The following is a 21,552-nucleotide window of genomic DNA, read 5'->3' on the forward strand; positions in this document are numbered from 1 at the left end:
AGTGCTTCTGCACAGCAAAATAATCTATCAACAGAATGAACAAGCGACCTACAGAATGGGAGAAAATTTTTGCAATCTACCCATCTGACAAAGGTCTAATACCCAGAATCTACAAGGAACTTAAACAAATTTACAAGAAACAAACAACCCCATCAAAAAGTGGGCAAAGGATATGAACAGACAGTTCTCAAAAGAAGACATTTATGTGGCCAATAAATATAAAAAAATAAGCTCATTATCACTGGTCATTAGAGAAATGCAAATCAAAACCACAATGAGCTACCATCTCATGCCAGTTAGAATGGCAATCATTAAAAAGTCTAGAAACAACAGATGCTGGCAAGGATGTGGAGAAATAGAAATGCTTTTACACTGTTGATGGGAGTGTAAATTAGTTCAACCATTGTGGAAAGACAGTGTGGCAATTTCTCAAGGATCTAGAACCAGAAATACCATTTGACCCAGCAATCCCATTACTGGGTATACACCCAAAGTATAATAAATCATTCTATTATAAAGACACATGCACACGTATGTTTATTGCAGCACTATTTACAATAGCAAAGACTTGTAACCAACTCAAATGCCCATCAATGATAGACTGGATAAAGAAAATGTGGCACATATGCACCATAGAATGCTGTGCAGCCATAAAAAAGAATAAGATCATGTCCTTTGCAGGGACATGGATGAAGGTGGAAGCCATCATTCTTAGCAAACTAACACAGGAACAGAAACTCAAACACCACATGTTCTCATTCATAAGTGGGAGTTGAACAATGAGAACACATGGACATAGGGAGGAGAACAACACACACTGGGGCCTATCAGGGGTGGAGGGCAAGGGGAGGGAGAACATTAGGAGACACCTAATGCATGTGGGGCTTAAAACCTAGATGATGGGTTGATAGGTGCAGCAAACCACCATGGCACATGTATACCTATGTAACAAACCTGCACATTCTGCACATGTATCTTGGAACTTAAAAAAAAAAGAAACATCAATAGAAAAAAACTTGATGTATCCAAATCAGCAAGGCTGATGTAATCTGATTCATGATTTGTGTGGATATATGGAAACTAAGAGCTCTGAAAACTGGGCCTCTTTTATTCACCTAAAAAAAAAAAAAACAAAAAAAAAACAGCTCTGAGAATTATACTCCAGTCAGTATCAATATTTGTTTTCATGGCTTTATTAATAGCTAGATGAACAACGTAGACATAAACATAGAGTCACAAGATGCAAGCTGTGCCATATTAAATTGACGTCTTTGCTCAAAAGAGAGGACAAGAAACAATAGAGATATCTACCTCCATTTCAAAATTGATATTGATTCCTTCCTACATGGCATAGTTATAAAATGGGAAATCTAGTGTCTACCATTCTAGGCGGTGGCTAAACAATAGATTTAAGAGCCACACCCAAAGCAGAAACCTATGTCAGCCTGGTGGACACACTGGATGGTATTTTATTCAGGTTAGTCTCAGAAACCAATCTATTAGATATTCTTGTTAGTGACTTTGACAAACACAAATATGAAGATGCTCAAGTTGCCTACTTCTTTTTCCTACTTTTCTCACTCCCAAGTCTTATCATTTATTCATACTAGTCTATGTTACTTTTCCTGATCCCTTCAAAATCACTTTGTTTCAAAAAATCGAGTCCTTCCTCAACATTTGTTTCTAAATTATCTCCTGACCAGAGAGTAAATCTTTCCATAGAACTCTTTCTGTTGCCATTTTTATAATTACCTTAGCATTGTCCTTTATGTATTTCTGTCTTTGGTGTCTTCCCTTAATTTTCTTTGATAGTGTCATATCACTTTGTGTGATATGATAAGAGGAAGCTAAAATTCAAAATGTTCTAGTATCATAGAGGAAAAACATGTTTACTAAATGGAAGAAGTGGGGAAGAGAGGAATTGTGATTCTAGGATAGGCAGATTCTGGTGAAAAGAATTTATATCCAAGATTGAGCCAAAGTTATAAAACAAATTAAGAGAGGGACAACAGCACATCAGGGTTAGTACATGTTGTGCTAGCATAATGTCTTTCCTGCTCCATAGGCAGTGGATAAAATAAGTCAATTTATGAACACAGACTTTTAGAAATAGGTTAACATAGGGTCAGGCCAATTTTTCAAAGTCATGTAAAAATAGCACTATTTTTAAACATATATATTATCTGACTGTTAAACACTTTTCAACTCTGTTTGAAAAATCTGTATCTGTAGTTCCTTTTGATGCTCTTGGAATGTCCATAATAAGGAATCTCAGAGAGCTCTGTAAACAGGCCAGTCTTCACAAAGCCCTTCTAAGGGAAAATAGCAGACACAACACTTATACCACTTTTGAGCTGGAAAAATTCTAAGAGATCATATGGGGAAGTGGACGACTAGGCAGGTTAAGTTAAATTTCCAAAGCCCCCCAGTCAGGACTGGCTCAGCATGCATTCCGTGATATCATATGGCCCCCACACCAACCACTTCTGTCTGCTTTGCTATTGTTCAGTACCTACCATGTCCTGGGCATTGTGCTGGGCAAAATGGATCATGGCCAGAACTGAGTCACCAAGTAGTGCTTGCAACTAGCCCACTCAGCTACTGCCTCAAAATTGAACATTAAAGTCTATGTGTGTGTTTGTGTACTGGACAACACAAAAACAGATCAATGGCCTTCCCCATACTCCATTCCAGAGAAAAACTGTAGGCAACTTTTTCTTTCCACATTTTATGGGACTGTGATATGGTGATGTTGTATCCTAAGACTGAAACACAGTGAAAAACTCTGCCCTGGTTGTCAGAAAACATGTGCCCTTTAGCCAGCTCTATTGCTAACTCCCTCTGGGAAGCCGGTCATCGTTTCTAGTCCTTGGTTTCCTCATCTGAAAAATAAGGTGGTTGAACTAACCTTTAAGATTCCTTCCCTTCTAAGAGTTCAGAATTCTAAGGAAGCCCTTAGCAATTTCTTCTAAGATTTAGCATAGTGTCCTGAGCATTTGGGAAGAGAATATAGCTCATTCTGCATGCATACCTAGGTAGAGAATTGACGAGCTCGATATAGACTTAGGTCTTAAAGTCCCAGCATAATTGTTCTGTGCTCTTAGTGGCCTGAGATCTAATAAGCAGTCTTCTCAGAAACACATGCAAACCTAGAAATTTGATGCACAAATCTCTTTGGAGACATATCTTTGCCTTTATCAATTCCTGATGTTTTCAAAATGTATAGAAATCTTTTGATAGCCAATTTATGAGATTACTTAGAGTGAGCCAATGGGAATGATTGAGAATGATTTCCCTCCATCAGACCTGCCCATTTCCCTCCTGTTTGCCGCATGTTCACCGCAGCAGATTTTGCTCAAATAAGCCACGTGATGCTCCTGCCTTTCAAGTGGCTACAGAAGACGCTCTGCAGCAGAGAGGCCAGCAGTCTATAAACAATAATTTGTGTATGCCTACCAGGCTCCCCTTCTCCCCAACCCGCCACCTTGAACTGTTTTATTCCATAGAGAGCAAATTTAGCAGAAGTTAACAGACACTTCAAAGCCTGAAACAGAGTCTTTACTCAGATATCAAGGCCGCTGGTTCAAGTGAAGCCAGCTCTTTGGCTGCCTGGGTACTTTCTCCAAAGACTCTCTTACATCTATTCTTTCCTCTTCTTCCTCTTGGATATACAGCTCTGGGAGCGCTGATTAGCAAGTTTATTTGCCATTTCTTTTACAAGCACCCATGAGAATGTATTTGTTAGCTCAGTTTCCTCATTTTTATACAATGTAGCATACACATTCTTTCTCTTAAAAAGTGCTATTTTCCAGCCAGTAATGACAATGACTCTTTAAGTTTTGACGTTGATCTACTTGTTAATCCCACTCTACTTTGTCCTTAAGAAAACTGAGGAAATAACACCTCTGAGCATTGGGAGAATAAATTATTTAATATTAAAAATTTTTTAAAGCATTTATACAAAAATAAATGTTCGAACTCAGTTATTTTAAAATATTTATGAATAAATGCATGTGCACATGTATATGAAGCATACAAAGAAACTCATAAAAATATTTTACTCATTCATTTAAAAGTAGAAAATATGCTTCCTTATTATGTTCAAAAGGAATTATTTGGTTTATTTTTTAGGAATTACCTACTAGTTCTGTATTTGTAGGCTAGAAGTATAATTTATAATGTAGTATGTATCTGATGGGTCCCGTGTTCACAATTATAGTCATTCCCATGCAAAGCCTCTAAACTTGAGGGATCTTAACAGCCCTGATGAAAAGGGAGATCACTCACCTACCACTTACTGATCCCCCACTGCCCCCTACAGTATAAAATTCCCACTGAGAAAAACTTGTCCTAACTGAACAAAAATATAGGCACAAATCAACAATTATCAATACTACTTGGAAAGCTTCATTTGGAGGATTTTTTAAAAGCGACAAAAGCATACTAAAAAAGAGATTCTTGAATAATTCCATTGGAAGTATGGAGTAGTCATTACTAGCCATTCAGCAATAATGTATGTGGAAAGAGCCCATAGAATAATTGGCAATTTGACTCAGAAATTCCACTCCTGGAACTCAGTCGTATGGCAGTAATCTTAATACAGAAAAAGTTTTATGCATCAAGTTGTTCTTCACAGTGTTACTTGTAACAGTAAATATATATATATATATGTTATATATATATATAAAAATTTAAATAGAATGTTTAAATAAACCACAGAATAGGGCCAGGTGTGGTGGCTCACACCTGTAACCCCAGCACTTTGGGAGGCTGAGGTGGAAGGATCACTTGAGCCCAGGAGTTCAAGACTAGCCTGGGCAACATAGTGAGATCCCATCTCTACAAAAAAGAAATAATAAAATACCACAAAATATTGTGTAGCCACTTAAAAAAAAAACATGTTTACAGAGTATGTAATAACATGGGAAACTACCCTACTGCCCTTAAGCAAAAAACAAACAAAAAAGGACACAAATCTTCTTAGGTGAGTTAACTACATATGAATGCTCTTTTCCCATTCTTCTTTCTCCTTTTTGGTATTTTCCAAATATTTTTAAGGGTGTGCTAATTTATGATGGAAAAAGGTAATGAACTTAAAACTCAGTCAGGATTCATAAAAAGAAATGGTTATATCCAGGAAATTAAGTACTGCAAACTTTAATGAAGTCCAGTTTATGTTCTTGGTGAGTAAAAGGTTTTGCAAGTTATAATTACTATGAAGACAACTAGCAATATAAAAACTCAATTTGTAACAGAGGGACTAAATCTCAGAGTCAATTTCTCAGTTGTTTGTAAAGAGTCAAGCCAGGAATAAATGTCATGAATATCTGGAAAGAAGCTACCATTTGAGGAGGTCTTACAGGATAAATATTAGTAATATAGCTGTTCTGTCTACCAGCCTCAGAGTATAACTCCTAAAGTCTGTTTATTAGTCAAATTGAAGACACTGAAATCAAGCTAATAGAGAAACCAGACAAAAACTGCCTAAAATTAATTTAAGAAATTTTATTAACATTAAAATGGCAAACAGTATTTTGCAAAGTTAATTCTGCTCAAAATTTGCTTTACTTTTGTTACAAGTAATTGTATTGTCTGTGCTATTTTTCTTACTGTGATTTAAATTCAAATGCAAAACTAAGAACAATGCAGAAATGATAGTGACCGATCATAAATCACAGACATTTTAGAGCTGAAAATAAAAAACCCCTATAATTTACCAATAAGGACAAAAGTGAAATACTTGTCTGAAGGCTCAGATAGCTGGTGTGGGAGCTGGGCTGGGAGACAGGTCTCCTGAGGTCAGCTCAGTGTGATACTCTGAGTTCAGAGAGTGGGACACCATTCACTTATAGTGGCATTTGGGCATCTTGCCAGCATATTCCCCAGCTTGGGATCAGGCGGACCAGCTTTCTTTGGCCTAATGACTTTCACCTAGCACTAACAGCTCATTAATACAAAGGGAAGAAAAGACCCTACTTTTTCATTGTCTACTATGTGTCAAGAATTTTGTACACATTATGCAACTGCATTTTGCTGCCATTGTAAAAAGTAATTTAATTATTTCCTTTTAGTACTTTAAGAAACTGAGGCCCTCAAGAGTTTAGTTGATCAAGATTTAACCTGTGCTGCCTTTTGCTTCTCTTTGACAGTAACTTCTCTCACTGGTGGGCAGGTAAGACAGAATACTTGGTATACTGGTCAAGGTTCTCCAGAGAAACAGAACCAATAGGAGTTATATACAGAGATTTCTTATAAGGAAATTGGCTGACATGATTATGGAGGCTGACAAGTCTCATGATCTTCAGTTGGCAAGCTGGAGTCCCAGGAAAGCCCATGGTGTATTTCCAGTCTGATGGCCCTTAAAAGCCAGTGTTTCAGCTGGAAGGCAGTCAGGCAGGAGGAGTTCTCTCTCCCCATAGGAGGGGCAGCCTTTTTGTTCTACTCAGGCCTTCAACTGATTGTTGGAGGCCAACCCACATTAGGGAGGGCAATCTACTTTATTCAGTCTATGGATTCAAATGTTAACCTCATCCAGAAACAGAAACTCCCTCAAAGACACACACAGAATAATGTATGTGACCAAATTGTCTGGGCACCCCAAGGCCCAGTCAAGTTGACACATAAAATTAACATCACACATGATGTTTTTGCCAGTATGTTCAGTTCAGGGCCTTGGACTAGGCAGGCAAGGTCCCCAGGGTGTGAATTTATGGAGTCACTCATTCCTAGGCTCATACAAGCACCCTGAGTGCCTTGCTTGCTGTGCCCTAGTCCTGGCCCTCTGTCCCACCCAAAAGGGTAGTTTCAATCACATCTCTCTGCTTGCAGTGTTTTATATTGGGTGGACAACTATCTATAACCAAGTAAATACCATTCTAGAAAAGCCTTGGATATATAGAGTTTCTGAAAGAATGGATGGCAAAAAATATCTAAAATATAGAGTACAAAAATAGATGACGGGTAAGTATTTCCATGCTTACCATGTAATGAAATGGAAATCCACTTATATTTTCCACTCAAAATGTTTCCTTATAATTCAAACAGTATTTATTGACTGGGCCCTTATATATTTTTATTGAAAGGCAAAAGCATTTCTATAAATCACGAACACAAATCTTTTGTGCATTATAGAAAAATGCACAGCTATTGAAGATCAGGTTTGAATTATTTTACTTTTGGCTAAAGGCCACTTACTGTAAATTATCAGTTATTCCTCATATTTAGTTATCTAAAGTTTCACTAATGCATGATTTTTCATTAGTTTTTGGGAGGACTGAATGAACTTAATGGGATAAAATAAATGAAAGCATGTTTTAAATAATTAAGTACATGAAAGGCATCATTACTGTTAGCAGAATAATAGAACAACGTCTTACTTCAATTCAGGAGAGCTGTACCAGTTTACACTTTGCCTCTCAGTTTATGAGTGAATGCTTCCTCAAACTCTAGACAATATAGGACATGCAATAAACTCTAAACTCAAGCCTGCAGATAACTGAGAAACTAGATAAATGTTCAAACTTTGGGAATCAAAAATATTCCACCAGTCTGGAGCCAAGTGGATTTTGCTCTATTTGGCTTCTGAACTAGATCTTGAATATGATAATTTGATATATATAGGACTCTACAGATGAAACTACATTTTAAAAAATTGATTTGAGTGGACAGGTAGGCCTACCCTTGTGTAATATGGAGGTAAAATAATATACATACATGTACATGTACCTTGGCATTTGACTGCTAGAGTTCAAACCCAGGCTCTGCAGGTGACTAAGGTGTGACCTTGGGCAAGTTACTTAATTTCCTTGTGCCTCTAACTTCTCACGTGTTTAATGGAAATAAAAATAGTGGCTTCAAGCCTGGGTGATTTGGTGACACCCTGTCTCTACAAAAAAAATTTTAGAAGCCAGGCACAGTGGTGCATACCTCTGGTCCCAGCTACCTGGGAGGCTGAGGTGGGAGGATCGCTTGAGCTCAGGAGGTTGGGGCTGCAGTGAGTCATGTTCATGCCACTGTAATCCAGCCTGGGCAACACAGCAAGACTCCACCCCACCGCCAAAAAAATGAGTGCCTTTAGCTCACAGAATTGATCCCAGTAATAAATGAGATAATCCATGTAAATTACCTTAGAAGAGTGGCTGGCAGACAGTAAATGCCCCATATATGCCAGTTCTTATTATTAGGTTAAATCACATAAAATTCAAGCATTTTGATCTATTAAAAAAGACAATTTCAAGCAAGTGCAACCAATATTTACTAAAGCCACTCTAGTTTAACTTCCCCTAAAAGTATAAACTCTTCTTGGTCAAAGTCTTTATTTAAACTCACCCTCCACAGCACACAGCAGGATACCCTTCATACGCATGCAACAGAATGTCTAAATAACAAAGATGAAGATTCAGAAATATCCTGATTTCAAAGAGCTCAAATTGCAATTCATCATGGATTCTGCAGTCAGACTACCTGAGTGTACACCTTGGCTCTACTACCTACTAGCTGTGTGACCTCAGGCAAGTTATTTAACCTTTTTGTGATCCAGTTGCCACTTTTGTAAAATGAGAATATCAGTAGTGCTTATCTCATGGAGTTGTGAGAATTAAATTAGATAATGATGAAAAATAATAAGCACAATGACTGGCACATGAGCAATACTTAATAATCATTAGACATTTTCCTCTATTTTCTTCTTCTTCTATTCCTCCTCCTTCCACCCCACCACCCCTTCTTCTTGTTTAGTTCATAATACAAGGTTTACAGGCCAAAATATGATTTTAACATTCTGTAAGTTAGTAAATTTCTAATTCTAGCAATCAACTCTTCTCATTAGAGCATAAAAAGACCAGTCAAGTCTATCTGTGACAATTTTATACTTTTGATAAGTATTTAGGAGTCAGGGCTTAAGAAATGCAAAGCTGAATATATGAAGTAGCTGAAGAAATTGGGGGTGTTTATCATAAAGAAAAGATGATTTAAAGGGGATGGGAGCTGGTTTAAAATGTCTATGGTATGATTTCAAGTAAGAAAGGGGTTAAAACATACTCCAGTGGCTCCAGAGGACAAGGAGAGAACCAAGACCAGGAATTACTGATGTGACCAGGATAATAGGAGTAGAGCTCCAATTGGGATTTTGGGTTCTGCTGTGTCTCCGGTGGTCTGTGGCACCATGCATGCATGAGATGCCAGGGACCCACTAATGGGGAGTTTGTTTATGCAGCTGCCTAGGAAATAAGGGGGAAGGAAGTTAGAGGTACACATTTGTACCGAAAGATTCTAAGGCCTGGCCCTAAGGACCAGGCCTGATTTCTACGGGGACATGGGCTGAAGGAACATTGGTGTACTTCACTGAGCTCAGGGTGTTAAGTCATGCTGTCTGTCTTAGTCTGTTTTGTGTTGCTATAACAGAATAGGCTGGGTAATTTTAAAAGAGTTTATTTAGCTCTTGATTCTGGTAGCTGGAAAGTCCAAGAGCCTGGCACTAGCATCTGCTTGGCTTCTGGTGAAGGCCTTGCATTGTGTCACAATATGGCGGAGAAGCAGAAAGCAAGCGGGTGTTTGCAGAGTAAGGGAAATGAGAGATTTTGTGGGGGCTTGGACTAGTGCACCAGGGTGTAGCTGAGAAGGCTTGACCCACTTTCTAAGAACCCACTTTCATGGAAACTAATCCAGTCTCATGAGAGCAAGCACTCACCCACTACTGTGAGGGTGGTACCAATAGATTCATGAGGGATCTGCCCCCATGACCCAAACACCTCCCACTGGGCCCCACCTCCCAACACTGCCACACTGGCAATTAAACTTCAAGATGAGTTTTTGCAGTGACAAACCACATCTAAACCATTGGACTGCTTTAGGTACCAAGTGACAAAGTTCAATGCCAAATGAGGAAAGGGGTAGACACTTCTCCATTCTGCACAGGACACCAAGCTGTTCTGAGGCCATAAGTCCTGCAGAGAATACCGGCCAGCTTGACCCTTGAGTGTTTATAGCTTAAGAAGCATGGACAGATTGCACTCAGATCTGAGAAGCAGACTTCTCACCAGTGGCACCATGGGTCAGGATATCTCCATTCGGGATGGCATGTGTGGAACTCTTCCAAGGACTCACAGAATTAGCTGGTCTTTGCAAGGGAAAAAGTATGAGTAAACGAAACAGAATCTCTACATGAGCAGTAGAGGGGACAGGTTGGCACTTCAGAGTATAAATGCAAGGTAGGAATCTCCAAATGTAAGCCCACAGACTGGTAGAGTCCAGGGATATTCAAGTTATACTGGGAAGACAGATTGGGGCTCATTATAAAAACAACTTTCTATGATTAACAGAATAATTATACATATGATCATATAAATATTTATTTATTTATTTATTTATTTATTTATTTATTTATTTATTTATTTATTTTTGAGATGGAGTTTCACTCTTGTTACCCAGGCTGGAGTGCAGTGATGTGCCTCAGCCCCCCAGTTTCAAGTGATTATCCTGCCTCAGCCTCCTGAGTAGCGAGTACCTGGGATTACAGGTGCTCGCCACCACGCCTGGCTAATTTTTGTATTTTTAGTAGAGATGGGGTTTCACCATGTTGTCCAGGCTGGTCTTGAACTCTTGACCTCAGGTGATCCACCTGTCTCGGCCTCCCAAAATGTTGGGATTACAGGCATGAGCCACTGCGCCCATCCCAAAAATATTTTTTAAACCCCATCTTAACGAGCTCCCTGCCACTGGGCATGTTCAACCAGAGGCTGAGAGACCACAGTTCATTGATACTTTGGAGAAAGATTGAGCTCACTGAGTTGGATGAGCTCTGGAATCTCTTCCAACTCTGTTCTTCTATGTCTTCTAAAGATACAGCCAGAGAAGGCAAAGAAGAAATTGGATGAACATGGAGAGATAACTCAAAACTTGACTTCTGCCTAAATTTGGGCAATTACTTAAAAGAAAAAGAATATGTAATCAGTGTGTAATGAATCATTCACATTTTTAATGAGGATAAGTTCTAACTTTTGGTGAGTTTTAATTGTATCGGTGGCAATGAATTTGGGAAACTTTATTTTCCAACCTACTGAATATAGTAATGGGCTATTGAAATGAGTGACATAAAGATCACAAATGGGCTTCTGTTACACAGAGAGCACCTGCAGGCTTAAAAAAAAAATGTTGAGATGAAAAATTCCATAAAGAAGTAACTTTTACATTGCCATCTGCTGGTTACTGCTATAAGTGACAGCAATATAAATACAACCTCAATCCTAATTGAGTTCTAACTGCGAATAAAAATATTGAGTGCTTCAACGTGCTTCAAACATGCAGGAATCAGAGTAATTCTACATGTATTGGGATCCATCTGGTTATTGTCTAAAGTAGGAGATGTCCTGGCCTGGCACAGTGGCTCATGCCTGTAATCCCAGCACTTTGGGAGGCCGAGGTGGACTAATCACTGAGGTCAGGAGTTCAAGACCAGCCTGGCCAACATGCTGAAACCCTGTCTCTACTAAAAATGCAAAAATTAGCCGGGCATGGTAGCTCCTGTAACCCCAGCTACTCAGGAGGCTGAGGTGACAGAATCACTTGAACACAGGAGACGGAAGTTGCAGTGAGCTGAGATCACACTATTGCACCCCAGCTTGGGCAACAGAGCAAGACTCCATCTAAAAAATTAAAAATTAAAAATGAAAAAAAAGTTGGAGATTTCCTACCTGGACTTGGCTTCACATGTGAATCCTCCCAGGAGCGCATCCATTATTGATACTGAAATAGCCCTTGGAAACAAGGCATCCTAATAAGCCCTAAAATATATGTTTATTTAGGCCTGTCTTCAGCTCCCACAAACAAGTTTCCTCAAGAGTTGTTCTAGATGTTTCATTTGGAAGAGGTGACTTGCTCTGTCACCTGATGGTATAGTGACATTTGTCATATTCATCTCCAAAGAATTAATGGTAAGTGGAAGGCAGACTATATTAGGCCCAATTATCTCAAGTACATAAAAGCCATGAAGTTAGCAGAGCAAAAGTTGTTCCACTTGTTAGTATATTAGTGTGACAGTCTCAGAGTATGCTCTGAAGAACACCAGGAACCCTATGCAGATAATTCAGTCCTCCCCCAGCCGAGTTAATGCTCCTTTCTCAGTACTTTCATAGCACCTTCTTCATACTGCAATTATAATACGTTTAATATTGTGTTGTTATATGGGTTATATCTGTTTCCACATTAGACTGTGATCCCCTTGAGAGCAGGCATCATATCCAATTTACATTAGTCTTGTTCATGTTCAACTTAAGCTTTGGTGTTAGATAGAACCTGAATAAATATTTGCTGGGTGGAAGTCAAAAGAAGGAAGAGCGATAGAGCGGATGAGAAGGGGAAGGAAGATTCACTCTTCAAAATCAATATTTCCATTCTCCACTTCATGTCTTAGCTTCAGAGTCAAATTTTTTTCAATTGTCTACCAGACTTTGCCATCTGAATGTTCAGTAGAAAATATGTATCCAGGAATTTCCAAATGGATCCCCGTGTGTTTGCAGCCCAAACTGTTCTGCCCTTGCTCTAGTTATTGATTTCTTAGTTACGACATCATTATCCATGCAACAATCTCAAAGTCATCTCTATTCCCTCATTTCCATTAACACTCATGCTCAATAAGTCCTGCCGATTACACCTCCCCTCCCTCTCCACTGCCTGCCTTGGTTCAGGTGCTCCTCACCTTTCGTGATACCTCACATAATTTCCTAATTGACTCCTTGTCCTTAGTCAAGCATCCCATCATCTACCTCCATCTGTCACCAAAGTTATCACTCACAGACAGAATTGTTGAATATCCCTGGACTCTACCAGTCAATAGACTTACATTTAGAGAGTCCTACCTTACATTTATACTCTGAAGTGCTAACTTGTCCCTTCTATTGCTCCTGTAGTAACTCTGTTTCATTTACTCCTACCTTTTCCCTTGCAAAGACCAGCTAATTCTGTGAATTCAGGTACAACATTATTATCTACTTTTAAGCATTCAATGGCTCTGATTATCTATAAGACAAAGTCAACTGTGCATACCTAAGTTGTCATAATCTTTCCCAAACTTATTTCTTAGACCCACATTCCTCAGTTCTGTTCCATAAAACCTAACTGTTCTAAATAATTGTCATTTTCTAACTACACCAATAATTATCAGTTATATGTATTTCCCTATGGGTTATTCATTATACTTAAAGTGCCCACCTCAGCCCCACCCTCCTTGGCCACTCTGCCTACTAAACATCTTTCATGACTCAGGTCTGCTGTTACCTCCTTAGTGATGTCTTCTCCAGCAGATAAGTAACTGCAAATTTACCTGATCAGTAGCGAAATCCTCTAGCTTTATACTCTCATAGCATCTTTCTTAGGGCATTATGGCCTATGTGAAGTCTCTCTACAAATTAGGTGGAAATGCCCCCTCTAGACAGAGGCAGCTCTGTATACAAACTTGAGAAGTGAGGTATGGGCTGGATTTCAGCTCCCACTTGCCCCTTTGATTGGGTTCCCATATACACACATAATATCACAGTTATTATGATTGCTTTATTGATGCCACAGTCTTCTCCCCAGCTGGTGACTTCCTGAAGCCAGTTAGATCAGTTAAAGCTTGTATTCTTAGGACCAAGGACATAGTAAGCACTGACAAATGTTCTTTGAATTGTTATTTTTCGGAATGAGGAGATATTCCAAAAGTTGTCAGAGCAGATCTGAGGAAAGTCTCTGAAGTATATAAATATGTGCATAAGTGTTCTTACCTATGTGATCTTGGGCAAGTAACTTAATTTCTTTCTTCTCTTGTTTCGTCGTCTACAAATTGGGGATAATAAGAAATGCCTGTCTCAGGGTTACTATGAAGATTCACTGAAGATTCACTGTAAAGCACTTAGAAGAGTGCCCAGCCCAGAGTATATACCATTTAACTAATGACAGTAATAGGATACACAAAGGGTATTCGGAGGTGAATCTTTTTAAATTTGGCAACAAACAATACAATTTTGGAGAAGAGAATCTTTATGCTTTGATGTCTGAAAATCTGGAGATAGATCTTGCATTTGTATAAAGATATAACCATTAATGTTTAATGACTGAAGATGTTTTACTTCAGAGATAGAATCATAATATTTTAGAATTTGAAAGTTTAGAGATAATCCAAACTGCTTTCCTTATACATGAAATTGTTGGGGCCTAAATGGGTTCAGTGACCTTTCCACAGTGTTTCTCCATCTGGCCCTGACCACATGTCCAGCCTCATGTCGTCATCCCTCCCCTGCCCCCTGCCCCCTTCTCCTGGCCCCCAATATTCTCCTTTCCACACACCAAGCCCCAGCCTCATTAACATTTCCTAGAATGCACTTTCACAACTCTGTTGACCCTGCCTGTGATAGCCTTTCTCCCTGTGCCTTCCTCCCATCTCAGCTCATTAAACAGCTTCACGAACATCCTTTGAGCCCCAGTTCCACTGTTACGTGTCTCCTCGGTGAAGCCTTCCTCTACTACCCCGGCCCAAACTAGCTGCATCCCCCTCTGTGCTCCTAGAGCTCTGTGTTCATATATCTATTTCGCACTTATCAGAGAAAGGGCTGGATCCTAGCTGCCCAGGTTTAAATCCCAGCTCTGACACTTACTAGTTGTGTGACCCTGGACCTCTGTGCCTCCGTTGCCTTATCTGTCCAACAGGAATCATAATGAGACCTACCTCACTTATTCATTCATTCAACAAATAATTATCAGCTGCCTACTATGTGCCAGGAGCTGTTCCGGGACCTGGAGATATATGGTGAACAGGACCAAGTCCTTGCTCTCATGAGCTTACATTGAATGGAAAAGTTAATCAATTAAAACCTATTATAATCAAGTATTACCATTATTCTAAGAGCCATGAAGAAATATTCAGCAGAGTAGGAGACTCAGAGTGATGGAAAGAATGGTGGCTGTTTTATTAGAGAGGGGAGTCAGGGGAAGCCTCTCGGAGGAGTGACATTTAATCAGAGACATGGGGGAAGCCAGGGAGCGAGCCCTGCAGAAATCTGAAGGGAGTGCATTCTAGGCAGAGGAAACTTCATGTGCAAAGGCCCTGAGGCAGGAAAGGTGAGCCTGGGGTCGGGAGATAGGATAGCTAGCAGTCAGTGCTAGCTGCCAAGTCAGTGAAGCAGAGCAGAGGAAATGAGGCACTCCTTGTTCCTGGCACCAAGATTTTCAGAGTTTTATCTTCTAAATATTTCTCTAACCTCCTCTTCACCCCTGATCTCCTCTCGATCCCAGATTTCTCTCCTTGCAGTTGAGCTACCCTCAAAACTACCCTCCACCCTGTGACGAGATAATCTAAACATGTATCTCCGACCCCATTTTCCACTCCTTTCTACTTTTTCATTATCTGACCTGCCACTGCCTATAGACTAAATTCCCAGATGCCTTCACAGTGTGGACAAAGCCCTCCAGAAGATAGCCCTAGTTACCTCACCACTTCCTACCTTGTACTACACACTCCAACCACACCAAAGTACCAGTTCCCCGAGAAAACTATATTTCTGGTCTCTATGCCTTGCCTCAAGCTGTTTCCTTTCCCTAAAAACCATCCCCTCTTCCGCATTTTTGCTTGGCTAATTCAATAGTGAGACTCAGCTCTGGAGTTACTTCTCTGTGCCCACATCATCACCTGGGAATACTTCAGTACTTCCACAACATCACTTTCCAGGAATTGTTAAGAGGATATATTTATATATCTGTCTCTCCAGTTAGCTTCCAATTTTCTCAAGAGCAGATAAACGGTTCTTAATCATGTTTTACCCCCAAGGCAAGATTTGTGTTCTGGCCCAGGGCAGCTAAGCAAACTACATTCATCTCCCTTCTCATGCTGCCAGCTTAGGAACTTACCCTCCTGCCACTGTCCCTTTGTCCCAGGCCTACAACACACAGCTACCCTGTGAGATTTTATTCAGATGAATGGGTTTCAAAATATGCCTAACAATTTCCAAGATTCTTTCATCACATTCATCCAGAAAATCCAAAAAGAAGATAAAATGTACAGCTCAGAAGGACAGACATCCATATGTCTAGCTGAGAAAAACAGGGAAGGACAGTAATTGTCCTGTGACTTTAGAGTTTGTGCTAATAGTAAGTTTTAAAAGGAAATCAAATATTTGAAGATGCAGGCATATTTTAAATAAATCCATTTCCAGTGTTCAGCTTCTCATTTTGTAAACTTAAGGATCACTTGCCAACTTTAATTTCTATACTTCTCTTGTACTTTTCCTGGTACTTAAAAAGGTAGTGTAGAAGTTGAGAATAGATGCTAAGTCAATTCTTTTTCCAATTAACCTATTATTTTCCTTATTTAAGCTCCCTTTTACGTTATGTTCAAAGTTCTAGACTCCATTAAAAAATGAAATTATTTTTAGTACTATGCACTCACAAAAAGAATTTTTTTATAGTTCCCTGCTCTAATCACACACACACACACACACACACACACACACACACACACACACACCCCATCCTGGAGCTGAGACTAATCATTGCAACTCTTTTGAAAGTTTATTAAGAAAGAAGAGCTAAATGAGGGTTGTGGAAAAACTGTTGCTGACCCAACACGTACTCAACGATTTACTCAATACAAATTTGTAAGATGTTGAGTCCACTGTCTCCATAGCCAAGAAGAGAGAAACTCCCCTTAGTTGTTTCTGTCTTTTACTTCTTTTCCCCGAGACTCTCTCTCCATTATTTGGCCCTGACCTCCCTTCACTGGGCTTCCATTACTTCTCAGATGAGATACAAAGCCCCTTATGATCACCTAGAATATGTTTTCCCCTCTAAGACCTCCAAACATTAGGACATCCTGAGCTCTCCCCTGGGAAGGCATTTTCCTCCCTTGCTGATGGGACTCATTCTTTGGGATTGATTCAAACATCACCTGCTCAGTGAGCTCAGTGAAGTAGCCCTGGCTCCCTTCCTTCCCCAGGCAGGAAGAAGAGTGGCTTCCTTTGGCCACCCAGCCAATCCTGTGCTTCCTAACCTCATTTGGATGAGTGAGATTAATATTTGTTTTCTAGAGTACAAGCTCCCAGAGGGCAGGTACTGGGTTTATTTCTCTTTGTATTCTCTGCACCTGGCTCTGTATTTGTTGATTGAGTGCTTGAGTTGGAGAAAAAGGCTGCACGGGAGAACAACTTGCCATCCACCAAGGTTCTATAGGAATGTCAGCAAGTTACTCACATGTAACTTTACTGAATTGGCTAAATTACTGCAGTAAAAGAAGCCCTGAACTGATAAGGCCTCTTCCAGAGGTCCGGCAACAGGATAAGGGACATTTTTGCTGAACTTGGCCCTCAAAGTTTTTCCCTAACCACACCCATCTTATTCATCAGGGACAGTTAAGTTAAATCAGTTTGATCCAAAACAAAATGCTTTATTGAATATCATACCTTTCTGCTTCACCACAACAATTTCAAAGATTTTATTTGTCCAAGCAATTTAGAACCAGGAATAAATAGGGAGGGTGCCAGCGGAGGGTTTGTTTACGTGCTTTTACACCACCGTGAAAGGAAGACATAGCAGAGTTTACATTTATGCCATGTAAATTGCCATAGAACCAGATGTGGCTTACAAGGTACCTTGTAACTCATCTCCTCTGAGCAATAAAGGCTTTTTTTTTTTCCTTCTGGCAAAAGTTTGAGAAACTTACTGCTGTTTTCTATCAGCAGATACAACAGATGGCTGGCACATGCCTGCTTTGCTAAATGAAATGGGCTCTCTGCAGAATTACTCTTTGATCCCTAGTGGCATGTCTACAACACCACAATGCAAAATACCACAGCACAGCAGAATCTAAACATTAAAGGTTTAAAGCTGTGCTTTTGATATGAGTACCTCCTGAAAAAAATCATGCCAACAGTATGTAAACATATTCACATTCCCACTTTGAAACCATGGAACAGGGGTCAGAAAATGAGGCATTTCCTCCGTTTGGTGACATAAAACCACCACTAAGGTATGACAGCAAACCCCAGGAGTGCAAAGGTATGAAACCACTTGGGTTGTAACTACCAAAACAATCATAACTCTATTAGGAAAAAATGTAGACAGTACACATTAAGGGATTTCCATAATAATAATAAGTGTTACCATAACTGCAGGGTTGGAAAGAAGTGTTTAAGGGTATTTGGCAGTTCCTTTGAAGTTGGAGAGGGAATTCTTGAATTAAAATTTACCCTATTTTTAAATTTTTTTGGTTTACGTCAAGGGGAGAAGGAAAGGGAAAAAAACCACACTTTTAATATAAGTCTCTAACTCCAGTCCAATGGGAAACTTGAGAGTGCAAACTGTAGCCAATTTAATGGGACCAGTGTTACATCATATCAAACACCATATTACAGAAACAGATAAGCAGGATGATTCTGTTTTTTATAAAATTAGCAATTATGTGAGTCCATTGTCAGAGAAATGGCCTGTTTCTGTTTTCCCTTTTTTCCAGTGGTACTTTTCTCACTTTAAAGCTGAATTTGGATGATACTGACTGGAATCATTCACAAAGATACCAGTATCCAGACAAAGTTCTTAAGCCTTTGTTATGTTTGATTTTTAAATTATTATTGTTGTTACTTCTGATAGTTTTCAATAATTCAAGAAGTTTTTTTAAATTGATAGGGAGCTAGGCTAGTGTCACTAACTCATTTGTAATAAACCTTACATGTTGGAAAATGTTTCACTTGATACGCTCTCTCTTGAGCATATCAAATATTTTCTATTTTCAGTGGTTATACATAAAAACAAAGAAACACATTCCTGCAGTTTAACTCAATAAAGTCAGTTATTGTACAATATATACATGACCTCCCACATCCCCAGGGCAGCAGACAAAATTCTCCTGTTCTTTTCCTGTATCCACAGCAACACTTCAGTTTTGTTTTTAAACATGTGGAGATTCAGAAAAATGAAGGTACCACACTGACTTTTAGTGGTTATAAGAATTCTGCACACTATACACGATAAAAAGCTCACTTTAAGATCTGGACCTGTTGGTACAGATGTCTAGAGCTTGCCTAGCAATCCAGGTGTTGGGCTTGAAATTAATATTGGTTGATTATCATCACCCAGAGAATTTCTATTCCATAGACAAAAATTTCACGCCAACCCTTGCCATCCATCTTAGAAATCCAGGCCCTTGGTCACAAGGAGGTTGGAAAACTAGTACAGATGGCTCAGCATAAATCCTTTGTCATTGCTAAAAAAAAAAAAAAAAAAAAAAAGCAACATCCAAAGGGATGCCCTATTAATTAAGTACTACATTCATAGAACCTTAGCATATTTATGCAGGTGATAGAACATATTATAGTTATCAAGATCAAGTCTATGTGACCTTTGTAAGTAAAGATCTATTTATATAATCGACATAAATAAAAACCTTTTGGCCTTACACCAAATTGGTTCATATGGAAATCAGCAGTAGTATCCTAATGTTCAATTCTGATTTGTCTAACAAAACTTCTCATTAAATTTTTACTTGAAAGCCATTGGGCTTAGAAAGGGTTATTTTCCAAATAAAATGTTTAATTAGTGCCTTATTTAGAAAACTAAAATTGTTGCTCATGGCCCCTGCCTGTCTCAAATTTAGAGAAAAAGAATAAAGCATGCCTCATTGAAAAATATCTATTGAAAACTTTTATACAAGAATAAACAGTATTTTTCCTTAATTACTAAAAATCCATTAAGGCTAAGCTTTTGCGGTAGAAATTCTTCTCTCATCTAAAAGCCTTGAGAGGAGGCATGTCAGAAAATGAGTATCAGAAGGTTAAGTGGAGGCAAAGTTGTCCATGAAAAATGGGAATCGCAGGGAGAGGGAGAATTCAGGAAAAATGATTTCAGGCAAGAAAGATTTGAGGGGACCTCAAAAGAAATTGATGAGAATCTGATGAGCATCAATAAATTCTTTGGTCTCCATAGTTACGATAACCCATGAAAATCATTGGTGTTATCATTTTGTTGAGTGATAAGTAGTGTAAAAATGATACCAGATAATAAAGTATTTATAATACAAAACATCATACAATTTTAAACTCACACACCATTTATACACATTTGATGTAAAATAATTTTTTAAATTACAAATGAATTCATTGTAGAGAAACCAAAACATAATAGATGAAGATGTAACTGGTGTTTACATCTTGGAAGATCAGATGTTGATTTTTTCTATATCCGCCAACATATTTTGTGATGGAATCAAACAGAATATACTATATTATATACTAGGGGTCCCCAACCCTCGGGCTACATATCAGTACTGGTCCATGGCCTGTTAGGAACCAGGCCGCACAGCAGGAGGTGAGCAGTGGGTGAGTGTTCCCCATCGCTCGCATTACCGCCTGAGCTCTGCCTCTGTTAGATCAGCAGCGGCATTAGGTTCCCATAAAACTGTGAACCCTGTTGTGAACTGCACATGTAAGGGATCTAGGTTATGCACCTTTTATGAGAATCTAATGCCTGATCATCTGTCACTGTCTCCCATCACCCTCAGATGGGACCATCTAGTTGCAGGAAAACAAGCTCAGGGCTCCCACCACATCATGGTGAGTTGTATAATTATTTCATTATATATTACAATGTAATAATAATAGAAATAAAGTGCACTATCAATGTGATGCACTTGAATCATCCTGAAACCATCCCCCATCCCCAGTTCATAGAAAAATTGTCTTCCGCTAGGCGTGATGGCTCACGCCTGTAATCCCAGCACTTTGGGAGGCTGAGGCAGATCACAAGTTCAGGAGTTCGAGACCAGCCTGGCCAACATGGTGAAACCCTGTCTCTACTAAAACTACAAAAATTAGCTGGGCATGGTGGCACGTGCCTGTAATCCCAGCTACTCAGGAGGCTGAGGCAGGAGAATCGTTTGAACCTGGGAGGCAGATGTTGCAGTGAGCCAAGATCACCCCACTGCACTCCAGCCTGGGCGACAGAGCGAGATTCTGTCTCAAAAAAAAAAAAAAAAAAAATTGTCTTCCGTGAAACCAGACTCTGATGCCAAAACGGTTGGGGACCACTTTTATAAACTACTTAATTTGTATGAGACTCTTCCCATGGCCCCAAATGGATGTCTAGAATATCCTTACAACTGCTTCATTTTATTCTTCTGCCACTATTGCTGGACCCTAAGTTGTATCTATTTTTTAATTTTTATAAACAGCATGATGAGGAACACTATTGGACCTAAATTTTTATTTATAGCCATGCTTATTTCCTTGGCATGAATCTCTGGATGTAAAATTGTCCAATCAAAAAGTCTACATCCTGCCTTTTGCCATCAGAGTCTAACAGCCCTGCAAAAAGGTTTACACGCACATCAGCAGCATATGATAATGCACTATTCTCCACATACTAAAACCACTTTTAAAAGATCTGACCAAGTTGATATGGGGAAATGAATCTCACTGTAATTTTTATTTGCATTTGTTTGAAGTGGAACATGAGATGCATTTTAAGTGGCACCAAGAACACTTTGGGTTGCTGTAGTGGTCCCCGACCTTTTGGGCACCAGGGACTAGTTTTGTGGAA

The 21,552-nt window shown here is 39.2% G+C and overlaps 1 protein-coding gene across 1 annotated transcript in view; it reads right to left on the bottom strand.

Annotated features, from left to right (window-relative positions):
- WIF1 (WNT inhibitory factor 1) overlaps positions 1–21,552 on the bottom strand; it is an 80,596-nt gene that overhangs the window by 55,018 nt on the left and 4,026 nt on the right. The window lies entirely within an intron of this gene.

This window comes from Hylobates moloch, unplaced genomic scaffold, assembly GCF_009828535.3.
Source record: "Hylobates moloch isolate HMO894 unplaced genomic scaffold, HMol_V3 SCAFFOLD_12, whole genome shotgun sequence".
NCBI classification, from domain to species: domain Eukaryota; kingdom Metazoa; phylum Chordata; class Mammalia; order Primates; family Hylobatidae; genus Hylobates; species Hylobates moloch.